This window comes from Salvelinus alpinus, chromosome 4, assembly GCF_045679555.1.
Source record: "Salvelinus alpinus chromosome 4, SLU_Salpinus.1, whole genome shotgun sequence".
In the NCBI taxonomy this organism is placed as follows: domain Eukaryota; kingdom Metazoa; phylum Chordata; class Actinopteri; order Salmoniformes; family Salmonidae; genus Salvelinus; species Salvelinus alpinus.
The window spans coordinates 34,351,468-34,375,189 of record NC_092089.1 but is presented as its reverse complement, the minus strand read 5'-3'; the positions used below and the strand labels follow the sequence as shown (position 1 = coordinate 34,375,189).

Genomic DNA, 23,722 nt, shown 5'->3' with positions numbered 1-23,722 from the left:
GTAGTCTAGTGTGAGGGGTTATGACAGGGGAAACGGTGTTGCAGTAGTCTAGTGTGAGGGTTTATGACAGGTGAAACGGTGTTGCAGTAGTCTAGTGTGAGGGGTTATGACAGGGGAAACACTGTTGCAGTAGTCTAGTGTGAGGGTTTATGACAGGGGAAACACTGTTGCAGTAGTCTAGTGTGAGGGGTTATGACAGGGGAAACGCTGTTGCAGTAGTCTAGTGTGAGGGGTTATGACAGGGGAAACACTGTTGCAGTAGTCCAGTGTGAGGGGTTATGGCAGAGGAAACACTGTTGCAGTAGTCTAGTGTGAGGGGTTATGACAGGTGAAACGCTGTTGCAGTAGTCTAGTGTGAGGGGTCATGACAGGGGAAACAGTGTTGCAGTAGTCTAGTGTGAGGGGTTATGACAGGGGAAACGCTGTTGCAGTAGTCTAGTGTGAGGGTTCATGACAGGGGAAACGCTGTTGCAGTAGTCTAGTGTGAGGGGTTATGACAGGGGAAACGCTGTTGCAGTAGTCTAGTGTGAGGGTTTATGACAGGGGAAACGCTGTTTTCAGTAGTCTAGTGTGAGGGGTTATGACAGGGGAAACGCTGTTGCCGTAGTCTAGTGTGAGGGGTTATGACAGGTGAAACGCTGTTGCAGTAGTCTAGTGTGAGGGGTTATGACAGGTGAAACGCTGTTGCAGTAGTCTAGTGTGAGGGGTTATGACAGGGGAAACGCTGTTGCCGTAGTCTAGTGTGAGGGGTTATGACAGGTGAAACGCTGTTGCAGTAGTCTAGTGTGAGGGGTTATGACAGGGGAAACGCTGTTGCAGTAGTCTAGTGTGAGGGGTTATGACAGGGGAAACGCTGTTGCAGTAGTCTAGTGTGAGGGGTTATGACAGGGGAAACGCTGTTGCAGTAGTCTAGTGTGAGGGTTTATGACAGGGGAAACGCTGTTGCAGTAGTCTAGTGTGAGGGGTTATGACAGGGGAAACGCTGTTGCAGTAGTCTAGTGTGAGGGGTTATGACAGGGGAAACACTGTTGCAGTAGTCCAGTGTGAGGGGTTATGGCAGAGGAAACACTGTTGCAGTAGTCTAGTGTGAGGGGTTATGACAGGTGAAACGCTGTTGCAGTAGTCTAGTGTGAGGGGTCATGACAGGGGAAACAGTGTTGCAGTAGTCTAGTGTGAGGGGTTATGACAGGGGAAACGCTGTTGCAGTAGTCTAGTGTGAGGGTTCATGACAGGGGAAACGCTGTTGCAGTAGTCTAGTGTGAGGGGTTATGACAGGGGAAACGCTGTTGCAGTAGTCTAGTGTGAGGGTTTATGACAGGGGAAACGCTGTTTTCAGTAGTCTAGTGTGAGGGGTTATGACAGGGGAAACGCTGTTGCCGTAGTCTAGTGTGAGGGGTTATGACAGGTGAAACGCTGTTGCAGTAGTCTAGTGTGAGGGGTTATGACAGGTGAAACGCTGTTGCAGTAGTCTAGTGTGAGGGGTTATGACAGGGGAAACGCTGTTGCCGTAGTCTAGTGTGAGGGGTTATGACAGGTGAAACGCTGTTGCAGTAGTCTAGTGTGAGGGGTTTATGACAGGGGAAACAGTGTTGCAGTAGTCTAGTGTGAGGGGTTATGACAGGGGAAACGCTGTTGCAGTAGTCTAGTGTGAGGGGTTATGACAGGAGAAACAGTGTTGCAGTAGTCTAGTGTGAGGTGTTATGACAGGGAAACGCTGTTGCAGTAGTCTAGTGTGAGGGGTTATGGCAGGGGAAACGCTGTTGCAGTAGTCTAGTGTGAGGGTTTATGACAGGGGAAACGCTGTTGCAGTAGTCTAGTGTGAGGGTTTATGACAGGGGAAACGCTGTTGCAGTAGTCTAGTGTGAGGGGTTATGACAGGGGAAACGCTGTTGCAGTAGTCTAGTGTGAGGGGTTATGGCAGGGGAAACGCTGTTGCAGTAGTCTAGTGTGAGGGTTTATGACAGGGGAAACGCTGTTGCAGTAGTCTAGTGTGAGGGTTTATGACAGGGGAAACGCTGTTGCAGTAGTCTAGTGTGAGGGTTTATGACAGGGGAAACGCTGTTGCAGTAGTCTAGTGTGAGGGGTTATGACAGGGGAAACGGTGTTGCAGTAGTCTAGTGTGAGGGTTTATGACAGGTGAAACGGTGTTGCAGTAGTCTAGTGTGAGGGGTTATGACAGGGGAAACACTGTTGCAGTAGTCTAGTGTGAGGGTTTATGACAGGGGAAACACTGTTGCAGTAGTCTAGTGTGAGGGGTTATGACAGGGGAAACGCTGTTGCAGTAGTCTAGTGTGAGGGGTTATGACAGGGGAAACACTGTTGCAGTAGTCCAGTGTGAGGGGTTATGGCAGAGGAAACACTGTTGCAGTAGTCTAGTGTGAGGGGTTATGACAGGTGAAACGCTGTTGCAGTAGTCTAGTGTGAGGGGTCATGACAGGGGAAACAGTGTTGCAGTAGTCTAGTGTGAGGGGTTATGACAGGGGAAACGCTGTTGCAGTAGTCTAGTGTGAGGGTTCATGACAGGGGAAACGCTGTTGCAGTAGTCTAGTGTGAGGGGTTATGACAGGGGAAACGCTGTTGCAGTAGTCTAGTGTGAGGGTTTATGACAGGGGAAACGCTGTTTTCAGTAGTCTAGTGTGAGGGGTTATGACAGGGGAAACGCTGTTGCCGTAGTCTAGTGTGAGGGGTTATGACAGGTGAAACGCTGTTGCAGTAGTCTAGTGTGAGGGGTTATGACAGGTGAAACGCTGTTGCAGTAGTCTAGTGTGAGGGGTTATGACAGGGGAAACGCTGTTGCCGTAGTCTAGTGTGAGGGGTTATGACAGGTGAAACGCTGTTGCAGTAGTCTAGTGTGAGGGGTTATGACAGGGGAAACGCTGTTGCAGTAGTCTAGTGTGAGGGGTTATGACAGGGGAAACGCTGTTGCAGTAGTCTAGTGTGAGGGGTTATGACAGGGGAAACGCTGTTGCAGTAGTCTAGTGTGAGGGTTTATGACAGGGGAAACGCTGTTGCAGTAGTCTAGTGTGAGGGGTTATGACAGGGGAAACGCTGTTGCAGTAGTCTAGTGTGAGGGGTTATGACAGGGGAAACACTGTTGCAGTAGTCCAGTGTGAGGGGTTATGGCAGAGGAAACACTGTTGCAGTAGTCTAGTGTGAGGGGTTATGACAGGTGAAACGCTGTTGCAGTAGTCTAGTGTGAGGGGTCATGACAGGGGAAACAGTGTTGCAGTAGTCTAGTGTGAGGGGTTATGACAGGGGAAACGCTGTTGCAGTAGTCTAGTGTGAGGGTTCATGACAGGGGAAACGCTGTTGCAGTAGTCTAGTGTGAGGGGTTATGACAGGGGAAACGCTGTTGCAGTAGTCTAGTGTGAGGGTTTATGACAGGGGAAACGCTGTTTTCAGTAGTCTAGTGTGAGGGGTTATGACAGGGGAAACGCTGTTGCCGTAGTCTAGTGTGAGGGGTTATGACAGGTGAAACGCTGTTGCAGTAGTCTAGTGTGAGGGGTTATGACAGGTGAAACGCTGTTGCAGTAGTCTAGTGTGAGGGGTTATGACAGGGGAAACGCTGTTGCCGTAGTCTAGTGTGAGGGGTTATGACAGGTGAAACGCTGTTGCAGTAGTCTAGTGTGAGGGGTTATGACAGGGGAAACGCTGTTGCAGTAGTCTAGTGTGAGGGGTTATGACAGGGGAAACGCTGTTGCAGTAGTCTAGTGTGAGGGGTTATGACAGGGGAAACGCTGTTGCAGTAGTCTAGTGTGAGGGTTTATGACAGGGGAAACGCTGTTGCAGTAGTCTAGTGTGAGGGGTTATGACAGGGGAAACGCTGTTGCAGTAGTCTAGTGTGAGGGGTTATGACAGGGGAAACACTGTTGCAGTAGTCTAGTGTGAGGGGTTATGACAGGGGAAACGCTGTTGCAGTAGTCTAGTGTGAGGGGTTATGGCAGGGGAAACGCTGTTGCAGTAGTCTAGTGTGAGGGTTTATGACAGGGGAAACGCTGTTGCAGTAGTCTAGTGTGAGGGGTTATGACAGGGGAAACGCTGTTGCAGTAGTCTAGTGTGAGGGGTTATGACAGGGGAAACGCTGTTGCAGTAGTCTAGTGTGAGGGGTTATGACAGGGGAAACGCTGTTGCAGTAGTCTAGTGTGAGGGATTATGACAGGGGAAACGCTGTTGCAGTAGTCTAGTGTGAGGGGTTATGACAGGGGAAACGCTGTTGCAGTAGTCTAGTGTGAGGGGTTATGACAGGTGAAACGCTGTTGCAGTAGTCTAGTGTGAGGGGTTTATGACAGGGGAAACAGTGTTGCAGTAGTCTAGTGTGAGGGGTTATGACAGGGGAAACGCTGTTGCAGTAGTCTAGTGTGAGGGGTTATGACAGGAGAAACAGTGTTGCAGTAGTCTAGTGTGAGGTGTTATGACAGGGAAACGCTGTTGCAGTAGTCTAGTGTGAGGGGTTATGGCAGGGGAAACGCTGTTGCAGTAGTCTAGTGTGAGGGTTTATGACAGGGGAAACGCTGTTGCAGTAGTCTAGTGTGAGGGTTTATGACAGGGGAAACGCTGTTGCAGTAGTCTAGTGTGAGGGGTTATGACAGGGGAAACGCTGTTGCAGTAGTCTAGTGTGAGGGTTTATGACAGGGGAAACGCTGTTGCAGTAGTGTAGTGTGAGGGGTTATGACAGGGGAAACGCTGTTGCAGTAGTCTAGTGTGAGGGGTTATGACAGGGGAAACGCTGTTGCAGTAGTCTAGTGTGAGGGTTTATGACAGGGGAAACAGTGTTGCAGTAGTCTAGTGTGAGGGTTTATGACAGGTGAAACGGTGTTGCAGTAGTCTAGTGTGAGGGGTTATGACAGGGGAAACACTGTTGCAGTAGTCTAGTGTGAGGGTTTATGACAGGGGAAACACTGTTGCAGTAGTCTAGTGTGAGGGGTTATGACAGGGGAAACGCTGTTGCAGTAGTCTAGTGTGAGGGGTTATGACAGGGGAAACACTGTTGCAGTAGTCCAGTGTGAGGGGTTATGGCAGAGGAAACACTGTTGCAGTAGTCTAGTGTGAGGGGTTATGACAGGTGAAACGCTGTTGCAGTAGTCTAGTGTGAGGGGTCATGACAGGGGAAACAGTGTTGCAGTAGTCTAGTGTGAGGGGTTATGACAGGGGAAACGCTGTTGCAGTAGTCTAGTGTGAGGGTTCATGACAGGGGAAACGCTGTTGCAGTAGTCTAGTGTGAGGGGTTATGACAGGGGAAACGCTGTTGCAGTAGTCTAGTGTGAGGGTTTATGACAGGGGAAACGCTGTTTTCAGTAGTCTAGTGTGAGGGGTTATGACAGGGGAAACGCTGTTGCCGTAGTCTAGTGTGAGGGGTTATGACAGGTGAAACGCTGTTGCAGTAGTCTAGTGTGAGGGGTTATGACAGGTGAAACGCTGTTGCAGTAGTCTAGTGTGAGGGGTTATGACAGGGGAAACGCTGTTGCCATAGTCTAGTGTGAGGGGTTATGACAGGTGAAACGCTGTTGCAGTAGTCTAGTGTGAGGGGTTATGACAGGGGAAACGCTGTTGCAGTAGTCTAGTGTGAGGGGTTATGACAGGGGAAACGCTGTTGCAGTAGTCTAGTGTGAGGGGTTATGACAGGGGAAACGCTGTTGCAGTAGTCTAGTGTGAGGGTTTATGACAGGGGAAACGCTGTTGCAGTAGTCTAGTGTGAGGGGTTATGACAGGGGAAACGCTGTTGCAGTAGTCTAGTGTGAGGGGTTATGACAGGGGAAACACTGTTGCAGTAGTCTAGTGTGAGGGGTTATGACAGGGGAAACGCTGTTGCAGTAGTCTAGTGTGAGGGGTTATGGCAGGGGAAACGCTGTTGCAGTAGTCTAGTGTGAGGGGTTATGACAGGGGAAACGCTGTTGCAGTAGTCTAGTGTGAGGGGTTCTGACAGGGGAAACGCTGTTGCAGTAGTCTAGTGTGAGGGTTTATGACAGGGGAAACGCTGTTGCAGTAGTCTAGTGTGAGGGTTTATGACAGGGGAAACGCTGTTGCAGTAGTCTAGTACGAGGGGTTATGGCAGGGGAAACGCTGTTGCAGTAGTCTAGTGTGAGGGGTTATGACAGGGGAAACAGTGTTGCAGTAGTCTAGTGTGAGGGGTTATGACAGGGGAAACGCTGTTGCAGTAGTCTAGTGTGAGGGGTTATGGCAGGGGAAACGCTGTTGCAGTAGTCTAGTGTGAGGGTTTATGACAGGGGAAACGCTGTTGCAGTAGTCTAGTGTGAGGGGTTATGACAGGTGAAACGCTGTTGCAGTAGTCTAGTGTGAGGGGTTATGACAGGGGAAACGCTGTTGCAGTAGTCTAGTGTGAGGGGTTATGAAAGGGGAAACGCTGTTGCAGTAGTCTAGTGTGAGGGGTTATGACAGGGGAAACGCTGTTGCAGTAGTCTAGTGTGAGGGGTTATGACAGGGGAAACGCTGTTGCAGTAGTCTAGTGTGAGGGGTTATGACAGGGGAAACGCTGTTGCAGTAGTCTAGTGTGAGGGGTTATGACAGGGGAAACAGTGTTGCAGTAGTCTAGTGTGAGGGGTTATGGCAGGGGAAACAGTGTTGCAGTAGTCTAGTGTGAGGGGTTATGACAGGGGAAACACTGTTGCAGTAGTCTAGTGTGAGGGGTTATGACAGGGGAAACACTGTTGCAGTAGTCTAGAGTGAGGGGTTATGACAGGGGAAACACTGTTGCAGTAGTCTAGTGTGAGGGGTTATGACAGGGGAAACGCTGTTGCAGTAGTCTAGTGTGAGGGGTTATGACAGGGGAAACGCTGTTGCAGTAGTCTAGTGTGAGGGGTTATGACAGGGGAAACGCTGTTGCAGTAGTCTAGTGTGAGGGGTTATGACAGGGGAAACGCTGTTGCAGTAGTCTAGTGTGAGGGGTTATGACAGGTGAAACGCTGTTGCAGTAGTCTAGTGTGAGGGGTTATGACAGGGGAAACAGTGTTGCAGTAGTCTAGTGTGAGGGGTTATGACAGGGGAAACAGTGTTGCAGTAGTCTAGTGTGAGGGGTTATGACAGGTGAAACGCTGTTGCAGTAGTCTAGTGTGAGGGGTTATGACAGGGGAAACAGTGTTGCAGTAGTCTAGTGTGAGGGGTTATGACAGGGGAAACAGTGTTGCAGTAGTCTAGTGTGAGGGGTTATGGCAGGGGAAACGCTGTTGCAGTAGTCTAGTGTGAAGGGTTATGACAGGGGAAACGCTGTTGCAGTAGTCTAGTGTGAGGGGTTATGACAGGGGAAACGCTGTTGCAGTAGTCTAGTGTGAGGGGTTATGACAGGGGAAACGCTGTTGCAGTAGTCTAGTGTGAGGGGTTATGACAGGGGAAACGCTGTTGCAGTAGTCTAGTGTGAGGGGTTATGACAGGGGAAACACTGTTGCAGTAGTCTAGTGTGAGGGTTTAAGACAGGGGAAACGCTGTTGCAGTAGTCTAGTGTGAGGGGTTATGACAGGGGAAACAGTGTTGCAGTAGTCTAGTGTGAGGGGTTATGACAGGTGAAACGCTGTTGCAGTAGTCTAGTGTGAGGGTTTATGACAGGGGAAACGCTGTTGCAGTAGTCTAGTGTGAGGGGTTTATGACAGGGGAAACGCTGTTGCAGTAGTCTAGTGTGAGGGGTTATGACAGGGGAAACTGTGTTGCAGTAGTCTAGTGTGAGGGGTTATGACAGGGGAAACACTGTTGCAGTAGTCTAGTGTGAGGGGTTATGACAGGGGAAACGCTGTTGCAGTAGTCTAGTGTGAGGGGTTATGACAGGGGAAACGCTGTTGCAGTAGTCTAGTGTGAGGGGTTATGACAGGGGAAACAGTGTTGCAGTAGTCCAGTGTGAGGGGTTATGACAGGGGAAACAGTGTTGCAGTAGTCTAGTGTGAGGGGTTATGACGGGGGAAACGCTGTTGCAGTAGTCCAGTGTGAGGGGTTATGACAGGGGAAACAGTGTTGCAGTAGTCTAGTGTGAGGGGTTATGACGGGGGAAACGCTGTTGCAGTAGTCTAGTGTGAGGGGTTATGACAGGGGAAACGCTGTTGCAGTAGTCTAGTGTGAGGGGTTATGACAGGGGAAACAGTGTTGCAGTAGTCCAGTGTGAGGGGTTATGACAGGGGAAACACTGTTGCAGTAGTCTAGTGTGAGGGGTTATGACAGGGGAAACACTGTTGCAGTAGTCTAGTGTGAGGGGTTATGACAGGGGAAACACTGTTGCAGTAGTCTAGTGTGAGGGGTTATGACAGGGGAAACACTGTTGCAGTAGTCTAGTGTGAGGGGTTATGACAGGGGAAACAGTGTTGCAGTAGTCCAATGTGAGGGGTTATGACAGGGGAAACACTGTTGCAGTAGTCTAGTGTGAGGGGTTATGGCAGGGGAAACACTGTTGCAGTAGTCTAGTGTGAGGGGTTATGACAGGTGAAACGCTGTTGCAGTAGTCTAGTGTGAGGGGTTATGACAGGGGAAACAGTGTTGCAGTAGTCTAGTGTGAGGGGTTATGACAGGGGAAACGCTGTTGCAGTAGTCTAGTGTGAGGGTTTAAGACAGGGGAAACGCTGTTGCAGTAGTCTAGTGTGAGGGGTTATGACAGGGGAAACGCTGTTGCAGTAGTCTAGTGTGAGGGGTTATGACAGGGGAAACGCTGTTGCAGTAGTCTAGTGTGAGGGGTTATGACAGGGGAAACGCTGTTGCAGTAGTCTAGTGTGAGGGGTTATGACAGGGGAAACAGTGTTGCAGTAGTCTAGTGTGAGGGGTTATGACAGGGGAAACGCTGTTGCAGTAGTCTAGTGTGAGGGGTTATGACAGGGGAAACAGTGTTGCAGTAGTCTAGTGTGAGGTGTTATGACAGGGGAAACGCTGTTGCAGTAGTCTAGTGTGAGGGGTTATGACAGGGGAAACAGTGTTGCAGTAGTCCAGTGTGAGGGGTCATGACAGGGGAAACACTGTTGCAGTAGTCTAGTGTGAGGGGTTATGACAGGGGAAACGCTGTTGCAGTAGTCCAGTGTGAGGGGTTATGACGGGGGAAACGCTGTTGCAGTAGTCTAGTGTGAGGGGTTATGACAGGGGAAACACTGTTGCAGTAGTCCAGTGTGAGGGGTTATGACGGGGGAAACGCTGTTGCAGTAGTCTAGTGTGAGGGGTCATGACAGGGGAAACACTGTTGCAGTAGTCTAGTGTGAGGGGTTATGACAGGGGAAACGCTGTTGCAGTAGTCCAGTGTGAGGGGTTATGACGGGGGAAACGCTGTTGCAGTAGTCTAGTGTGAGGGGTTATGACAGGGGAAACAGTGTTGCAGTAGTCCAGTGTGAGGGTTATGACAGGGGAAACGCTGTTGCAGTAGTCTAGTGTGAGGGTTTATGACAGGGGAAACAGTGTTGCAGTAGTCTAGTGTGAGGGGTTATGACAGGGGAAACGCTGTTGCAGTAGTCTAGTGTGAGGGGTTTATGACAGGGGAAACGCTGTTGCAGTAGTCTAGTGTGAGGGGTTATGACAGGGGAAACACTGTTGCAGTAGTCTAGTGTGAGGGGTTATGACAGGGGAAACACTGTTGCAGTAGTCTAGTGTGAGGGGTTTATGACAGGGGAAACACTGTTGCAGTAGTCTAGTGTGAGGGGTTATGACAGGGGAAACACTGTTGCAGTAGTCTAGTGTGAGGGGTTATACAGAAAGAAGTGTGCTGGTTATCAAGGGGCAAAGTATTGACACGTTGTTTTGAAATTGAAAGACGAGCTTAAAGTTTTCTTTACTGACCATAATTTTCACTTGTCTGACCGCTTGCATGATGATGAGTTTCTCACACAACTGGCCTATCTGGGTGATGTCTTTTCTCAGCTGAATGATCTGAATCTAGGATTACAGGGACTCTCCGCAACTATATTCAATGTGCGGGACAAAAGTCCCGTGAAGCACATGAGTGAGTTGGGTGCGCAATTACGCAGGTACTTTCCCGAAATGGATAACACAAACAACTGGATTCGTTATCCCTTTCATGCCCTGCCTCCAGTCCACTTACCAATATCTGAACAAGAGAGCCTCATTGAAATTGCAAGAAGCGGTTCTGTGAAAATTGTATTTAATCAGAAGCCACTGCCAGATTTCTGGATTGGGCTGCGCTCAGAGTATCCTGCCTTGGCAAATCGCGCTGTTAAGACACTGATGCCCTTTGCAACCACGTACCTATGTAAGAGTGGATTCTCTGCCCTCACTTGCATGTAAACGAAATACAGGCACAGACTGTGTGTGGGAAATTATTTAAGACTGAGACTCTCTTCAATAACATTGCAGAGTTATGTGCATCCTTTCAAGCACAACCTTCTCATTAACCTGTGGTGAGTTGTTCACCATTTTCGATTAACAAATAAGGTTTTATATGTAAGATGGTTAAATAAAGAGCAAAAATATTGATTATTATTATATTATTATTTGTGCCATGATCCTATAAGAGCTCTTTTTCACTTCCCACGAGCCGGGTTGTGACAAAAACTCACACTCTGTCACGCCCTGACCTTAGAGATCCTGTTTATGTCTCTATTTTGGTTTGGTTAGGGTGTGAGTTGGGGTGGGTATTCTATATTCTATTATTTGTATTTCTATGTTTTGGCCGGGTATGGTTCTCAATCAGGGACAGCTGTCTATCGTTGTCTCTGATTGAGAACCATACTTAGGTAGCCCTTTTTTCCACCTGTCTTTGTGGGAAGTTGACTTTGTTTATGGCACATAGCCTTTAGCTTCACGGTTTGTTTTGTCTTGTTTATTGTTTTTGTCGGCATTTCCAATAATAAAGGAATATGTACGCTCACCACGCTGCACCTTGGTCCTCTTCCTTCAACAGCCGTGACACACTCATGCTTATGTTTAATAAATGTATTATATAGTGTGTGTGAGGCAGGCCTACAATGATTGCAAAAAACAACATTTGAGAGTGCGCTGACCCTGGTGCTAGAGGGAGTAAGCAGCTGGAGGTTGAATGTTTGAAAGGGTACGGAACTATAAAAAGATTGGGAACCACTGATCTAGTATAAAGTGTTGTACCAGTTTAAGTGGTCTATGGTAGAGGAAAATTTCTGAAATGCTATAAAGGCAAAATGTACCTTTTCTAAAAGCATGCTTTTGTACCTGTGGACTATATGTAAGAAATGTAGTATCTGAGGTATGAACTGGGGTACAATTACGTCCCTATAACTGAAGTCAGAAAGGTCCTACCTTACAAGGTACCTCTACAGTAACAAATCTTAACCTGTTTCTAAGAGTGTATTCTATTCTATGTACCCTGCAACACTGGACATGTAACAGTCAGTACAGCTTGTATTAAACATCTCTGTCTCTTCCCAGTACTATAACCCTTATCTAACCTATGTCAGCTGTTAAAGAGGCCGAACTGACACCTCCTCTCTGCATGCAGCCACAGGGGAGAGATGGTCCATTTGAGGTGAAACATTTCAGTCCACTCAGTGTATCAGTTCCAATCAATACTAATGTGTGGATGTTCCCATGCTGACAGCCCAGTACCCACAGGAGCATGTAGTGTGCTAGGCTGTTGGCTGGGCTCATGATGGTGGGCTGGAGGTGTAAGAAGAGGAGAGAACTGCTGTGTTGTTGGCTGATTTCTCAAAGAATCGTTTGACACAAACACCACAGAACACACAGCCTGCCCTCCCTGGCATCACACACACATGCACGCACACACCAACAGACTGGCGTAGAATGGTCATCGTGGAAAAACACAGAGACTATGTCCACAGCTTTTACAGCTACTGTACTGGCTGTGTCAATATAGAGACTGCCCTGTTTTCTCTGAGTGTCAATTCAAACAGAATGTGGAGAGTGTGGAGAGACAGAGAGATGGAGAAGAATAGGGGGGAAGAGGCAAGGAGGGAGGGAGGGGGCGGGCGGGACAGAGAGGAGAGCAACACATGGAATTGAGCCATTTAGATTTGATAAAAATCCATCACACTAGAGGCTTGTTTATGTCTGCATGGAGGAGGAGAGGAGGATGGATGGATGACGAAAAGAGGACGGTAGGAAGGAGTGATGGAGGGAGACATTGCAGAGCTTTAGGGGAAAACAGGGAGAAATATGTTGAAATGGAAGCAAGGAAATGGAGGAAAAACTCATTAGGGATGCATATGGTATGGCTAAATGACAAACGAGAGAAAGAAAAAGAGAGAGAGATAACATGAAAGAGAGCAAGAAAGAAGGGAGAGAGAGAGAGAGAGAAAGAAAGGTTGAAAAGAGAAAATAGAGAAAATGGCTAGAGAGAGAGAGAAAGAGAAAAAGAGGGAGAGAAAGATAGAGAGCGAAAGGAGGAAGATGAGGAATAGACACTCACCCATTCCAGTGGCCTCTCCACAGGCGAGCACAATCCCGTCTCTGTGATGCCATCCTGGGTAGGAGCAGAGAGAGATCCTGGAGCTCCCTCCTCAGAATACCAATAGGGTAGCTATTATCAGCTCACAGACACACACACACTGGCACTGAAGAGGAAAACACCAGACACACACACACACACACACACACACACACACACACACACACACACACACACACACACACACACACACACACACACACACACACACACACACACACACACACACACACACACACACACACACACACACACACACACACACACACACACACACACACACACACACAGAGTCAGGTCTGAGGTCGACACTTTAATATCAACTCTCACAAACCTTATCTAATTTCTGGCTTTATTTTTCTTTGTCTCTCTCCATGACCCCCCTTCTCTTGCTCTCTTTCTCTGCCTCTCTCTCTCTCTATGAAAATAATTACAGCATTAGACAAGCCTGAAAAAAACATCAAAATATACTGCGACACACACACACACACACACACACACACACACACACACATATGTACACTCACCGTGTATACCATTTACACAATCCCAATGTAACGCAGCAGTCCCAATGACGATGCCGGCCGTATGTTGCAGTGCAGTCTGTTCCGGGTAGAATGGTGTTAAACAGGAATAAGCACCCTGTTATCATCCGTTCCCCCTCTTTCTGGATTCTTCTCCTCTCCTCCGTCTGATGCCCAGATAAGAGGATGAAAGACCAGACTCACTTCTCTTTTCTCTCCGTAGTGTCCATTCTCTTATTCTCCTTAATTCATTGGTTAGTTCAAGGTTATCTTTATCCCTGCTACCAGTGTACTTTGCTGTGATTCCATGACACTCGACTGAAAACTGCATTTACTAACTCACCCTCTCTCTCTCTTGCCCTTTCCTTGCTCGATTGTATCCCCGTACCTTCTCAGCTCGCTCTCCAATCCAATCAGCACTGCCTCCCTCCCTCTGTCCCTCCCTCTGTCCCTCACTCTGCTCCCTCCTACTCTGTTGCCTCCCCCTCCTTCTTATCACCCACTCCCTCTCTCTCTGTTTCTCTCTCGGGTTTTCTAAAATACAAATATCAACTGCCCCCGTCTCTATCAGTCTTGGAGATAAGCATTTTTTTTTAAATGGAAAGAGAAAATCAACATGTGAACATACACGCACGCACGCACGCACGCACGCACGCACGCACGCACGCACGCACGCACGCACGCACGCACGCACGCACGCACGCACGCACGCACGCACACACGCACGCACACACACACACACACACACACACACACACACACACACACACACACACACACACACACACACACACACACACACACACACACACACACACACACACACACACACACACACACTCTGCTACATGCTCAAGGAGACAAACACAATCACAGGACCTCAGAGTAAAACTCTGAGTAAACACACAGGCACAGATAGCTTACATCTCAACAAACACAGATGAAGATACACACACACGGTTGAACAAACACATACATTTATCCCCCACCCGACACACAGAACAGAGCAGCTCGCCTGTGGCAGCATCCTGACACTTCAGAGGGGAAGAGGGAACTCCTCATCACTATTTATGTATAACTTCCAGACAGACACTCCCACCAGACAGACAGTCACATGAGGAACACTCCACAACATGACAACCACACTCCCACCAGACAGACAGTCACATGAGGAACACTCCACAACATGACAGCCACACTCCCACCAGACAGACAGTCACATGAGGAACACTCCACAACATGACAGCCACACTCCCACCAGACAGACAGTCACATGAGGAATACTCCACAACATGACAGCCACACTCCCACCAGACAGACAGTCACGAGGAATACTCCACAACATGACAGCCACACTCCCACCAGACAGACAGTCACATGAGGAACACTCCACAACATGACAGCCACACTCCCACCAGACAGACAGTCAGATGAAGAACACTCCACAACATGACAGCCACACTCCCACCAGACAGACAGTCACATGAGGAACACTCCACAACATGACAGCCACACTCCCACCAGACAGACAGTCACATGAGGAACACTCCACAACATGACAGCCACACTCCCACCAGACAGACAGTCACATGAGGAACACTCCACAACATGACAGCCACACTCCCACCAGACAGACAGTCACATAATGAACACTCCACAACATGACAGCCACACTCCCACCAGACAAACAGTCACATAAGGAACACTCCACAACATGACAGCCACACTCCCACCAGACAGACAGTCACATGAGGAATACTCCACAACATGACAGCCACACTCCCACCAGACAGACAGTCACATGAGGAACACTCCACAACATGACAGCCACACTCCCACAAGACAGACAGTCACATGAGGAACACTCCACAACATAATTTTTTATTTATTTAACCTTTATTTAACCAGGAAAAGCCCATTGAGACCCAGAGTCTCTTTTTCAAGGGAGGCCTGGCCAAGAAGGCAGCAACAAACAATAAAAATGTTTTATTTATTTTATTTAACCTTTATTTAAGTAAGCAAGTCAGTTAGGCAAGCCTAAAAAAAAGTATGTACACTCCTCCATAACAGTCTCCCATCAATATTTTAAATTCATTCAGTGGCACTAACATATCTAGATGAATCATGGATTGTAGATTATTCCATGCATCTGGTGCACAAGAAGAGAAGGCAGTCTTGCCTAATACTGTGAATGTCCTGGGGACTTTAAAAGTAGCAACCACCTAGCAGACCGGGTATGGTAACTGCTGGTGGTGAAGGAGACCAGAGTACAGAGGTAAAGAGGGAGTTTACCTGCTGGTGGTGAAGGAGACCAGACTACAGAGGTAAAGAGGGAGTTTACCTGCTGGTGGTGAAGGAGACCAGAGTACAGAGGTAAAGAGGGAGTTTACCTGCTGGTGGTGAAGGAGACCAGAGTACAGAGGTAAAGAGGGAGTTTACCCAAAAGGGCTTTGTAGATGAACACATACAAATGTAGCTTTCTGCGCATATAAAGTGAGGTCCAACCTACCATTTGGTACAATGTGCAATGGTGGGTGGGTATTTGTAATAAAGCGTAAGGATGCATGATAAACAGAGTCCAGTCTATGTAAGACGGAGGAGGCAGCATGATAAACAGAGTCCAGTCTCTGTAAGACGGAGGAGGTTGCATGATAAACAGAGTCCAGTCTCTGTAAGATGGAGGAGGTTGCGTGCATATACAACAAGTCACCATAATCAATTACAGAGAGAAAAGTGGCCTCAACAAGCTTCTTTCTAGCCTTAAGCGGGAAGCAAGCCTTATTACGAAAATAAAAACTAAATTTCAATTTACGAACTTGACGGCCACCATCCCACCAGACAGACAGTCACGGGGAACACTCCACAACATGACGGCCACCATCCCACCAGACAGACAGTCACGGGGAACACTCCACAACATGACGGCCACCATCCCACCAGACAGACAGTCACGGGGAACACTCCACAACATGACGGCCACCATCCCACCAGACAGACAGTCACGGGGAACACTCCACAACATGACGGCCACCATCCCACCAGACAGACAGTCACGGGGAACACTCCACAACATGACGGCCACCATCCCACCAGACAGACAGTCACGGGGAACACTCCACAACATGACGGCCACCATCTCACCAGACAATCCCAACAGAAACTCATATTCCTCTGCTCCTCTCACATATTCCGGATCCACCACGTAGTCATCCACTATGTGTGACATCACAACTCTTTCACATAGCGGTTGTCATGTTGTCCTCTCTCCTCTCTTTTAACTCATTAGTATTCAAATTGTCACACCGTCCCAGTCATTTTCTCCATTGACCCTATTTCAGTATGACTTCTGCTGCCCTGCCAGAGTGACTGAATGTCTCTCTCATCTTATTTGTTCAGTTGTCCACTCCCCTCTCCCATAATGATATGTCCTGCCTCGTCCCCATGTCTCTGGCACTGCATGTGTGTCACATTTTTCCAAACCCCTTTCCCATGTTTGCTATCAATTATCCACATACAGCTGAAGTCGGAAGTTTACATACACCTTAGCAAAATACAATTAAACTCAGTTTTTCACAATTCCTAACATTTAATCAGAGTAACAATTCCATTTCAGAATAATAGTAGAGAGAATTATTTATTTCAGCTTTTATTTCTTTCATCACATTCCCAATGGGTCAGAAGTTTACATACACTCAATTAGTATTTGGTAGCATTGCCTTTAAATTGTTTAACTTGGGTCAAAAGTTTCAGGTAGCCTTCCACAAGCTTCCCACAATAAGTTGGGTGAATTTTGGCCCATTCCTCCTGACAGAGCTGGTGTAACTGAGTCAGGTTTGTAGGCCTCCTTGTTCACACACGCTTTTTCAGTTCTGCCCACACATTTTCTATAGGATTGAGGTCAAGGATTTGTGATGGCCACTCCAATACCTTGACTTTGTTGTCCTTAAGCCATTTTCCACAACTTTGGAAGTATGCTTGGGGTCATTGTCCATTTGGAAGACCCATTTGCAACCAAGCTTTAACTTCCTGACTGATGTCTTGAGACGTTGCTTCAAAATATCCACATAATTGTCCTGCCTCATGATGCCATCTATTTTGTGAAGTGCACCAGTCCCTCCTGCAGCAAAGCACCCCCACAACATGATGCTGCCACAGTCTGGCTTTTTTATGGCGGTTTTGGAGCAGTGGCTTCTTCCTTGCTTAGCGGCCTTTCAGGTTATGTCGATATATGGTTACTGTGGATATAGATACTTTTGTACCTGTTTCCTCCAGCATCTTCACAAGGTCCTTTGCTGTTTTTCTGGGATTGATTTGCACTTTTCGCACCAAAGTACATTCATCTCTAGGTGACAGAACGCTTCTCCTTCCTGAGCGGTATGACAGCTGTGTGGTCCCATGGTGTTTATACTTGCGCACTATTGTTTGTACAGATGAACGTGGTACCTTCAGGCGTTTGGAATTTTCTCCCAAGGATGAACCAGACTTGTGGAGGTCTACAATTATTTTTCTGGCTGATATATTTTGATTTTCCCATGATGTCAAGCAAATAGGCACTGAGTTTGAAGGTAGGCCTTGAAATACACCCACAAGTACACTTCCAATTGACTCAAATGATGTCAATTAGCCAATCAGAAGCTTCTAAGCCATGACATCATTTTCTGGAATTTTCCCAGCCATTTAAAGGCACAGTCAACTTAGTGTATGTAAACTTCTGACCCACTGGAATTGAGATACAGTTAATTATAAGTGAAATAATCTGTCTGTAAACAATTGTTGGACAAATTACTTGTGTCATGCACAAAGTAGATGTCCTAACTGACTTGCCAAAACTATAGTTTGTTAACAAGAAATTTGTGGAGTGGTTGATAAACCAGTTTTAATGACTCCAACCTAAGTGTATGTAAACTTCCGACTTCAACTGTACATTCATTAGGTTGTCCTGTCCTGCTTTCTCATTGTCATGTCAAGATGTCCTACCCCTCTCTTACATTTGGTGTCATCTTCATTCCATGTTGACCAATCATATGGTCTATCTCATTATTCCATCATGTTGTGCTAACCCGTTTCTCATAGTGTAGGTGTCCTGCCCTCTGTCGCTCATACTGGAGAACAGCACTGAAATGTTTGCTTTGATTTTTATCTCTGCTTTTTATTTTCACTTTGCATTTAGTAAAATATTAACCAAGTGTTGATTGACCTTTGAAAAGGTTAGTGGGCAAACAGCACAGTATCACATATTACTCATGTTTGGAGTTGTCAGTGTGTGTCTATTCCCAGAGCCACGATGTTCCATGTTGGTGAGCCATAGCTACGGCCTACAGAAAGAAGTCTTCTCAGTCCTCTGTCTCTCCCATTCAATCACATCCATAACTATACCGCCCCCACTGCCCTGGCCCCTGTGCTGCTTAGAAGAGGTGCTTGGGGTGCCTCACTGTGTCTGTGTGTGTGTGTGTGTGTGTGTGTGTGTGTGTGTGTGTGTGTGTGTGTGTGTGTGTGTGTGTGTGTGTGTGTGTGTGTGTGTGTGTGTGCATCAGTGTCTGATAAGTCCAGCCCTGAACAGTACATACTGTTTGCTGTAGTTAAGAGTATTTTTTGCATATACACCTGACCAAAATATTTCATGCTCTCTTTCTCCCCTGCCTTTCTCTGATGTCTACTCTGAGCTGTCCTCTCTAGCTCTCCCTCCCTCTTTCCCTCCATCCCTATATCTCTCCCTCGTACACCAATATGCATTCAACAGCTGCTCTCTCTCTGATCTCTAGCCTAAACCCCACCCCCTCGTTCACACATTTATACACACTGTTTTTACCAAACAAATACGTACAACACACATGTACACTCGTACATTCCTCGAGGGTTAGAGCACAGATGCACAGTCATACACAGACAAACACACCATACAATTAAACACACACATAGTTCTACACACTGCTGCAGCAGGTGAGGAGTGGCCAGCGTTAGCAGCATTCGATCCTTTGAGTGGTATCCGGGTGTTCCCCTGCCACGTTCCTTTCCTCCCCTCTTTTCTCACTGCACTATATGGTTCCCATGTTAACCATTGCCTGGACAGCATGCAACAGGGGAGGGAGAACGAATGGATGGAGAAAGGGTGAGAAAGAGAGGAGGAACAGAGAGAGGGAGAGAATTGACATTCAGACGGAGCACTGCGCATCACTCGTGGAATAATAATTAGCTGCTCAGTATTCTAGTCACATATCCACCGCTATCAATGAGAGAGAGAGAGAGAGGGAGGAGAGAGAGGAGAGAGGGGGAGGGCAGAGGGTGAGATACAGAGGGAGGGGGAAGAAACAGACACAGTGAGAAACAAGGTGAACAAAAGGGGGAGGGATAAAAGGGGAAAGAGAAGAGGAGATGGAGGACAAAAAAGAGAAGCATGGTGGCACGAGCTGGAGAGGCAGATGCTCGTACACTGCAGAACACATACACACAGTGCAGTCACGCATACAAATACACACACACACTGCAGCACAAATACACACACACATACAGCGCATAGACATACACTCAAGTCCGAGAAAGACACCTTAAACACTGTATTTTTTTTACTCACACAAGCATCCTAGTCAGACAGAGGGTGAATATGAACACACACACACACACAAGGAGACTACTTTGTCAAAGTCACAGCAGGTACCGCCACCTCAGCAGAGAGAGACAGGGAGAATAGAGAAAGAGAAAGACAAGAGGAGAGAGAGAAAGAGAGGAGGAGAAAGAAAGAGGGGGAGAGAGAGAAAGAAAGAGGGGGAGAGAAAGAGAGAAAAAGAAAGAAAGAAGGGGGAGAGAGAGAGAAAGAGGGGGAGAGAAAAAGAGAGAAAGAAAGAAAGAGGGGGAGAGAGACAGAGAAAGAAAAAGAGAGAAAGAGGAGGGAGAGAGAGAGAAAGAGGGGGAGAGAAAGAGAGAGAGAAAGAGGGGGGAGAGAGAGAGAAAGAGGGGGAGAGAAAGAGAGAAAAATAAAAGAAAGAGGGGGAGAGAGAAAGAGAAATAAAGAAAGAGGGGGGGAGAGAGAGAGAGAGAGAGAGAGAGAGAGAGAGAGAGAGAGAGAGAGAGAGAGAGAGAGAGAGAAAAAAAAGAAAGAGGGGGAGAGAAAGAGAAAGAAAGAGGGGGAGAGAGAAAGAAAGAAAGAGGGAGCGAGAGAGAGAGAGAAAAGAAAGAGGGGGAGAGAAAGAGAAAGAAAGAGGGGGAGAGAGAAAGAGCAGGAAAAAAGGAAGGAGAGCATGAGAGAGAAAGAAAACTGAGGTAAATGCAAAAAAGGAAGCATGTCAGATGATAAATGTGTATAACATTAGTTAAATAGGTCAATTATAATAAGATATTTCATAATAAAGGACCAGAGAAATCAGATGAATCAGAAAACACTGTGTGGTGTGTGTAGTCACCCAAAAATACTAAGGACTGCAGGCAGCATGTTGACAGAAATATGAGTTCCTACCCAGACTATACTGTAGTTATTATTACAGCATATGAACTCATCACCAACAGACCAAGAACTCATACTTTATTCATCAGTCTATACTTGACTGAATGTAATTCTAATTATAGACTATTCAACTCATTGGCAGAATCCTGTTCTAATTCAAATTCTGATCTAATAATGTGTTCTATTTCACTCTGTGATTGATTGATTAATGATATCATTCTAATGTCGTGGGTAAACTTAATTTATCTTAGTGACATTCATTTATCATCATGACACTCATTAACACCATTCACAGTCAGGAATTCATGAGGAAACCCAAGATAATAAAATAAAAAAGGTTTTTAAACATTCTCGGTTGTAAAATCACTACAGCAATATTCTAGATGTGATACACTGGCTCTACAGTACGGCATATGGGATAATACATAATCATGTCAATGTCTTCAATGCAATGACAGCAAAGATGGCGACAATGATGCACTTACGTCCTTAACAAAGATAACATCACGTCACCTAAGTAGAGGCTACCTCTTCTCTATTTACCCAGGGTGAATACTATCTTACTATATCTGTCCCCAGTGCTAAACCCCAAACCCAGGGGCCGCTCCCCTCGCCCTCCACCTGTAATGTCAGCAGGTTCAGGCCCAGCGCTGAACAGGCACATTATCTCTGAGCGTCAGGTATTTCTAGTGTTTATGGATGAAACATAGCTGAGAATTCCAGGGATGTCCAGGGACAGATACTCAATAGGTGCTGTCACATTCACTCCTCACAAGGACAACAATATCCCTTTCCTGCAATCAATGACCAAAAGCACCCTGTTTGTCCTCATGGGTGGAATTATCTTAATATTTTTCATAATTTCATAATTTATAAAGATTTGTTTTTTTAAATCAACGTAAATCTGGTGTTTCTATATCAAACTGTTGTTATATTTCAGTATATTGTGATGTATATAAAGTGTCATATTAGCATGCAAACTCAAAATGGAAAACATTTCAACTCTATATCTGACATGGAACAGGTGTTCTTTTTTAAGCCAATAACCATGTGTGTGAGGTGTATACTATTATTTCAAAGTAGATTTGTTTAACACTACCAAGAAACACTCTGTGTGACCCTGATTTAGCCCACTGCAGTAGAAGGTTAAGGATGCTAATAATCTCCCCAAACCAAATGCAGTCCGTCCATTGTTTGTGATGCCCTGAGGACAAAATGTTGTGATTCACTTTTCAGTTATGCAATTTCTTGCACTCTGATTTTTTTGGCCACCATGATGTTTTAATAAACATATTTATTTAGCATTCAAGCCTCAGTTTTGGATGTATTCTTTTTTTTCCGACAGTGTGCGGGTCTCCATCTCTTCTACTGTGATATTTAGGTGACATTTGATTTGACGGTCTGGTTATAATCGAACTATAAACCATGAAGTAACATTTACATTAGTAAACTGTAGTAACAAAACAAACAGCAAACTAAGAACCACCCCTCACTACTATAACCTCCATCCCAGAAAGAAATAATTGGGGGAGGGAGCAAAAAAGGAAAAGCTATAGAAGTATGGTACAGTAGAGGAAAGAGGACTGTCCCTATAGGCACATAACTAATGGCCTCGGTCCCCATAAGTCCACAGGCCAGTATGATTTAGTAGACCTTCTCTCAGAGCGCAGTACTCTCATCATTATACCTTCAACATACAGTATAGAACATATGCCAAGAACATCTACCATCTAATAAATGACTACAGACACAGTAGAGATGACCATGCTGATACAAGGCTACTTAGTCTGCTGGAGATGCATTGATGAATGGCAATGTACATGTACGTGCATTCATCAATAGTGGAGGTTGGTGGGAAATACAGTGAGGTCCAAAAGTATTTGGACAGTGATACGTTTTTGTTGTTGTTGAAATTATACAATGACTAGGAGGTTAAAGTGCACTGGTGAGTCCCATCTCTTTAGTCAGTGAAAGATGTGTGACAACAAATTCTAACGAAATTTAGCCCACCTGTTTATGGTAATGCAACAATGTTTTTAGCAATCATCCAGTTGAGCCACATACAGTGAGCTCCAAAAGTATTGGGACAGCGACATGTTTTGGCTCTGTACCCCAGCACTTTGGATTTGACATGATACAATGCCTATGATGTTAAAGTGCAGACTGTCAGCTTTAATTTGAGGGTATTCATCCATATCGGTTGAACCGTTTAGAAAGAACAGCACTTTTTGTACATAGTCCCCCCAATTTAAGGAAGGAAAAGGATTTGGACAAATTGTGCAGCTTGTGACTCTACAACCTTGTTGTATGCATTTGCAGTTCGTTTTGATTGTATTTCAGATTATTTTGTGCCCAATAGAAATTAATGGTAAATAATGTGCTGTGATTTGAGTCAATTTAAGAATACAATATGTTTCTAAACACTTTTTCATTCATGTGGATGCTACCATGATTACGGATAAGCCTGAATGAAAAAGGAATAATGATTAGTGATAAAGTTACAGATGCACAAAGATCATATCCCCAAGACATGCTAACCTCTCACCAATAACAGGGGAGGTTAGCTTGTTAATATTTTAGTCTTTTAGCAAACGCTTTCAAATCCTATGTGCTGGATTACAGAGTTAAAACAACCAAAATGTGTCACTGTCCAAATACTTGTGGAACTCACTGCTCTCTGAAAAGACTACTGGTTCTTATCTCACCTTAGTGAGGGTCTGTTACATTTTATGAAGACGTTCTCTTCCCATGAAAGTCTGAAAAAAAGGTTTTCATGCTAGGCTCCTATGCTAAAATGGAGGCAATTTCTCTCTCTGTCTGCAACACAATCACCAGCATTTCTCATTTCATGTCATGAAAACAAATCAAGACAGAGTGTTTGTGTGTGAAAACGCTCCAGTCAGCATTCGCTGGGTGTGCAACAGTTATAAACGGCGCTTTAGATTACGATTATGAGCTGCTGCAGCACTGGAAAAGTTCTAGCACATCAAGCCCTTTTCCATTTAAACACAAATTAGATCATCGTTTTTGATATCTAGCTATCCACTATTGCATACTGATACAGCAATATGATGTGTACTTCCTCATTCAGCTGAGATCATCATAAATCCTCTCCTTCTTTATCATACGAATTACAATATTAACGTGATCTATTCATATTTATGTCATAGACATTATATTAACATTAGTGTTAAATCTATATACGTCTACACACAGTGACAAACATTGAAACAAATATCCTGGGTAATTACATGACTTGTATGGAGATATCTCATATTGCTGCTCTCCTGAGCTCTGCTTCTGTGACTTGGTAGGTACCTGTGTCAGAAAGTCCATATTGATGATGTCAAGCGAGAGCGTTGTGGATTTACAGTGGGCCCATAAAGCCCATCC

The 23,722-nt window shown here is 46.0% G+C and overlaps 1 long non-coding RNA gene across 1 annotated transcript in view; it reads right to left on the bottom strand.

The window, feature by feature from the left end:
- LOC139573377 (uncharacterized) overlaps nucleotides 1–13,289 on the bottom strand; it is a 54,555-nt gene extending 41,266 nt beyond the window's left edge. The window contains exons 1-2 of the long non-coding RNA XR_011674582.1: nucleotides 12,895–13,289; nucleotides 12,329–12,473 (exon numbers count right to left, since the gene is read on the bottom strand). This is a non-coding gene — a long non-coding RNA (uncharacterized lncRNA). The remainder of the gene's footprint in view (nucleotides 1–12,328; nucleotides 12,474–12,894) is intronic.
- Between the last annotated feature and the right edge of the window lie 10,433 nt (nucleotides 13,290–23,722).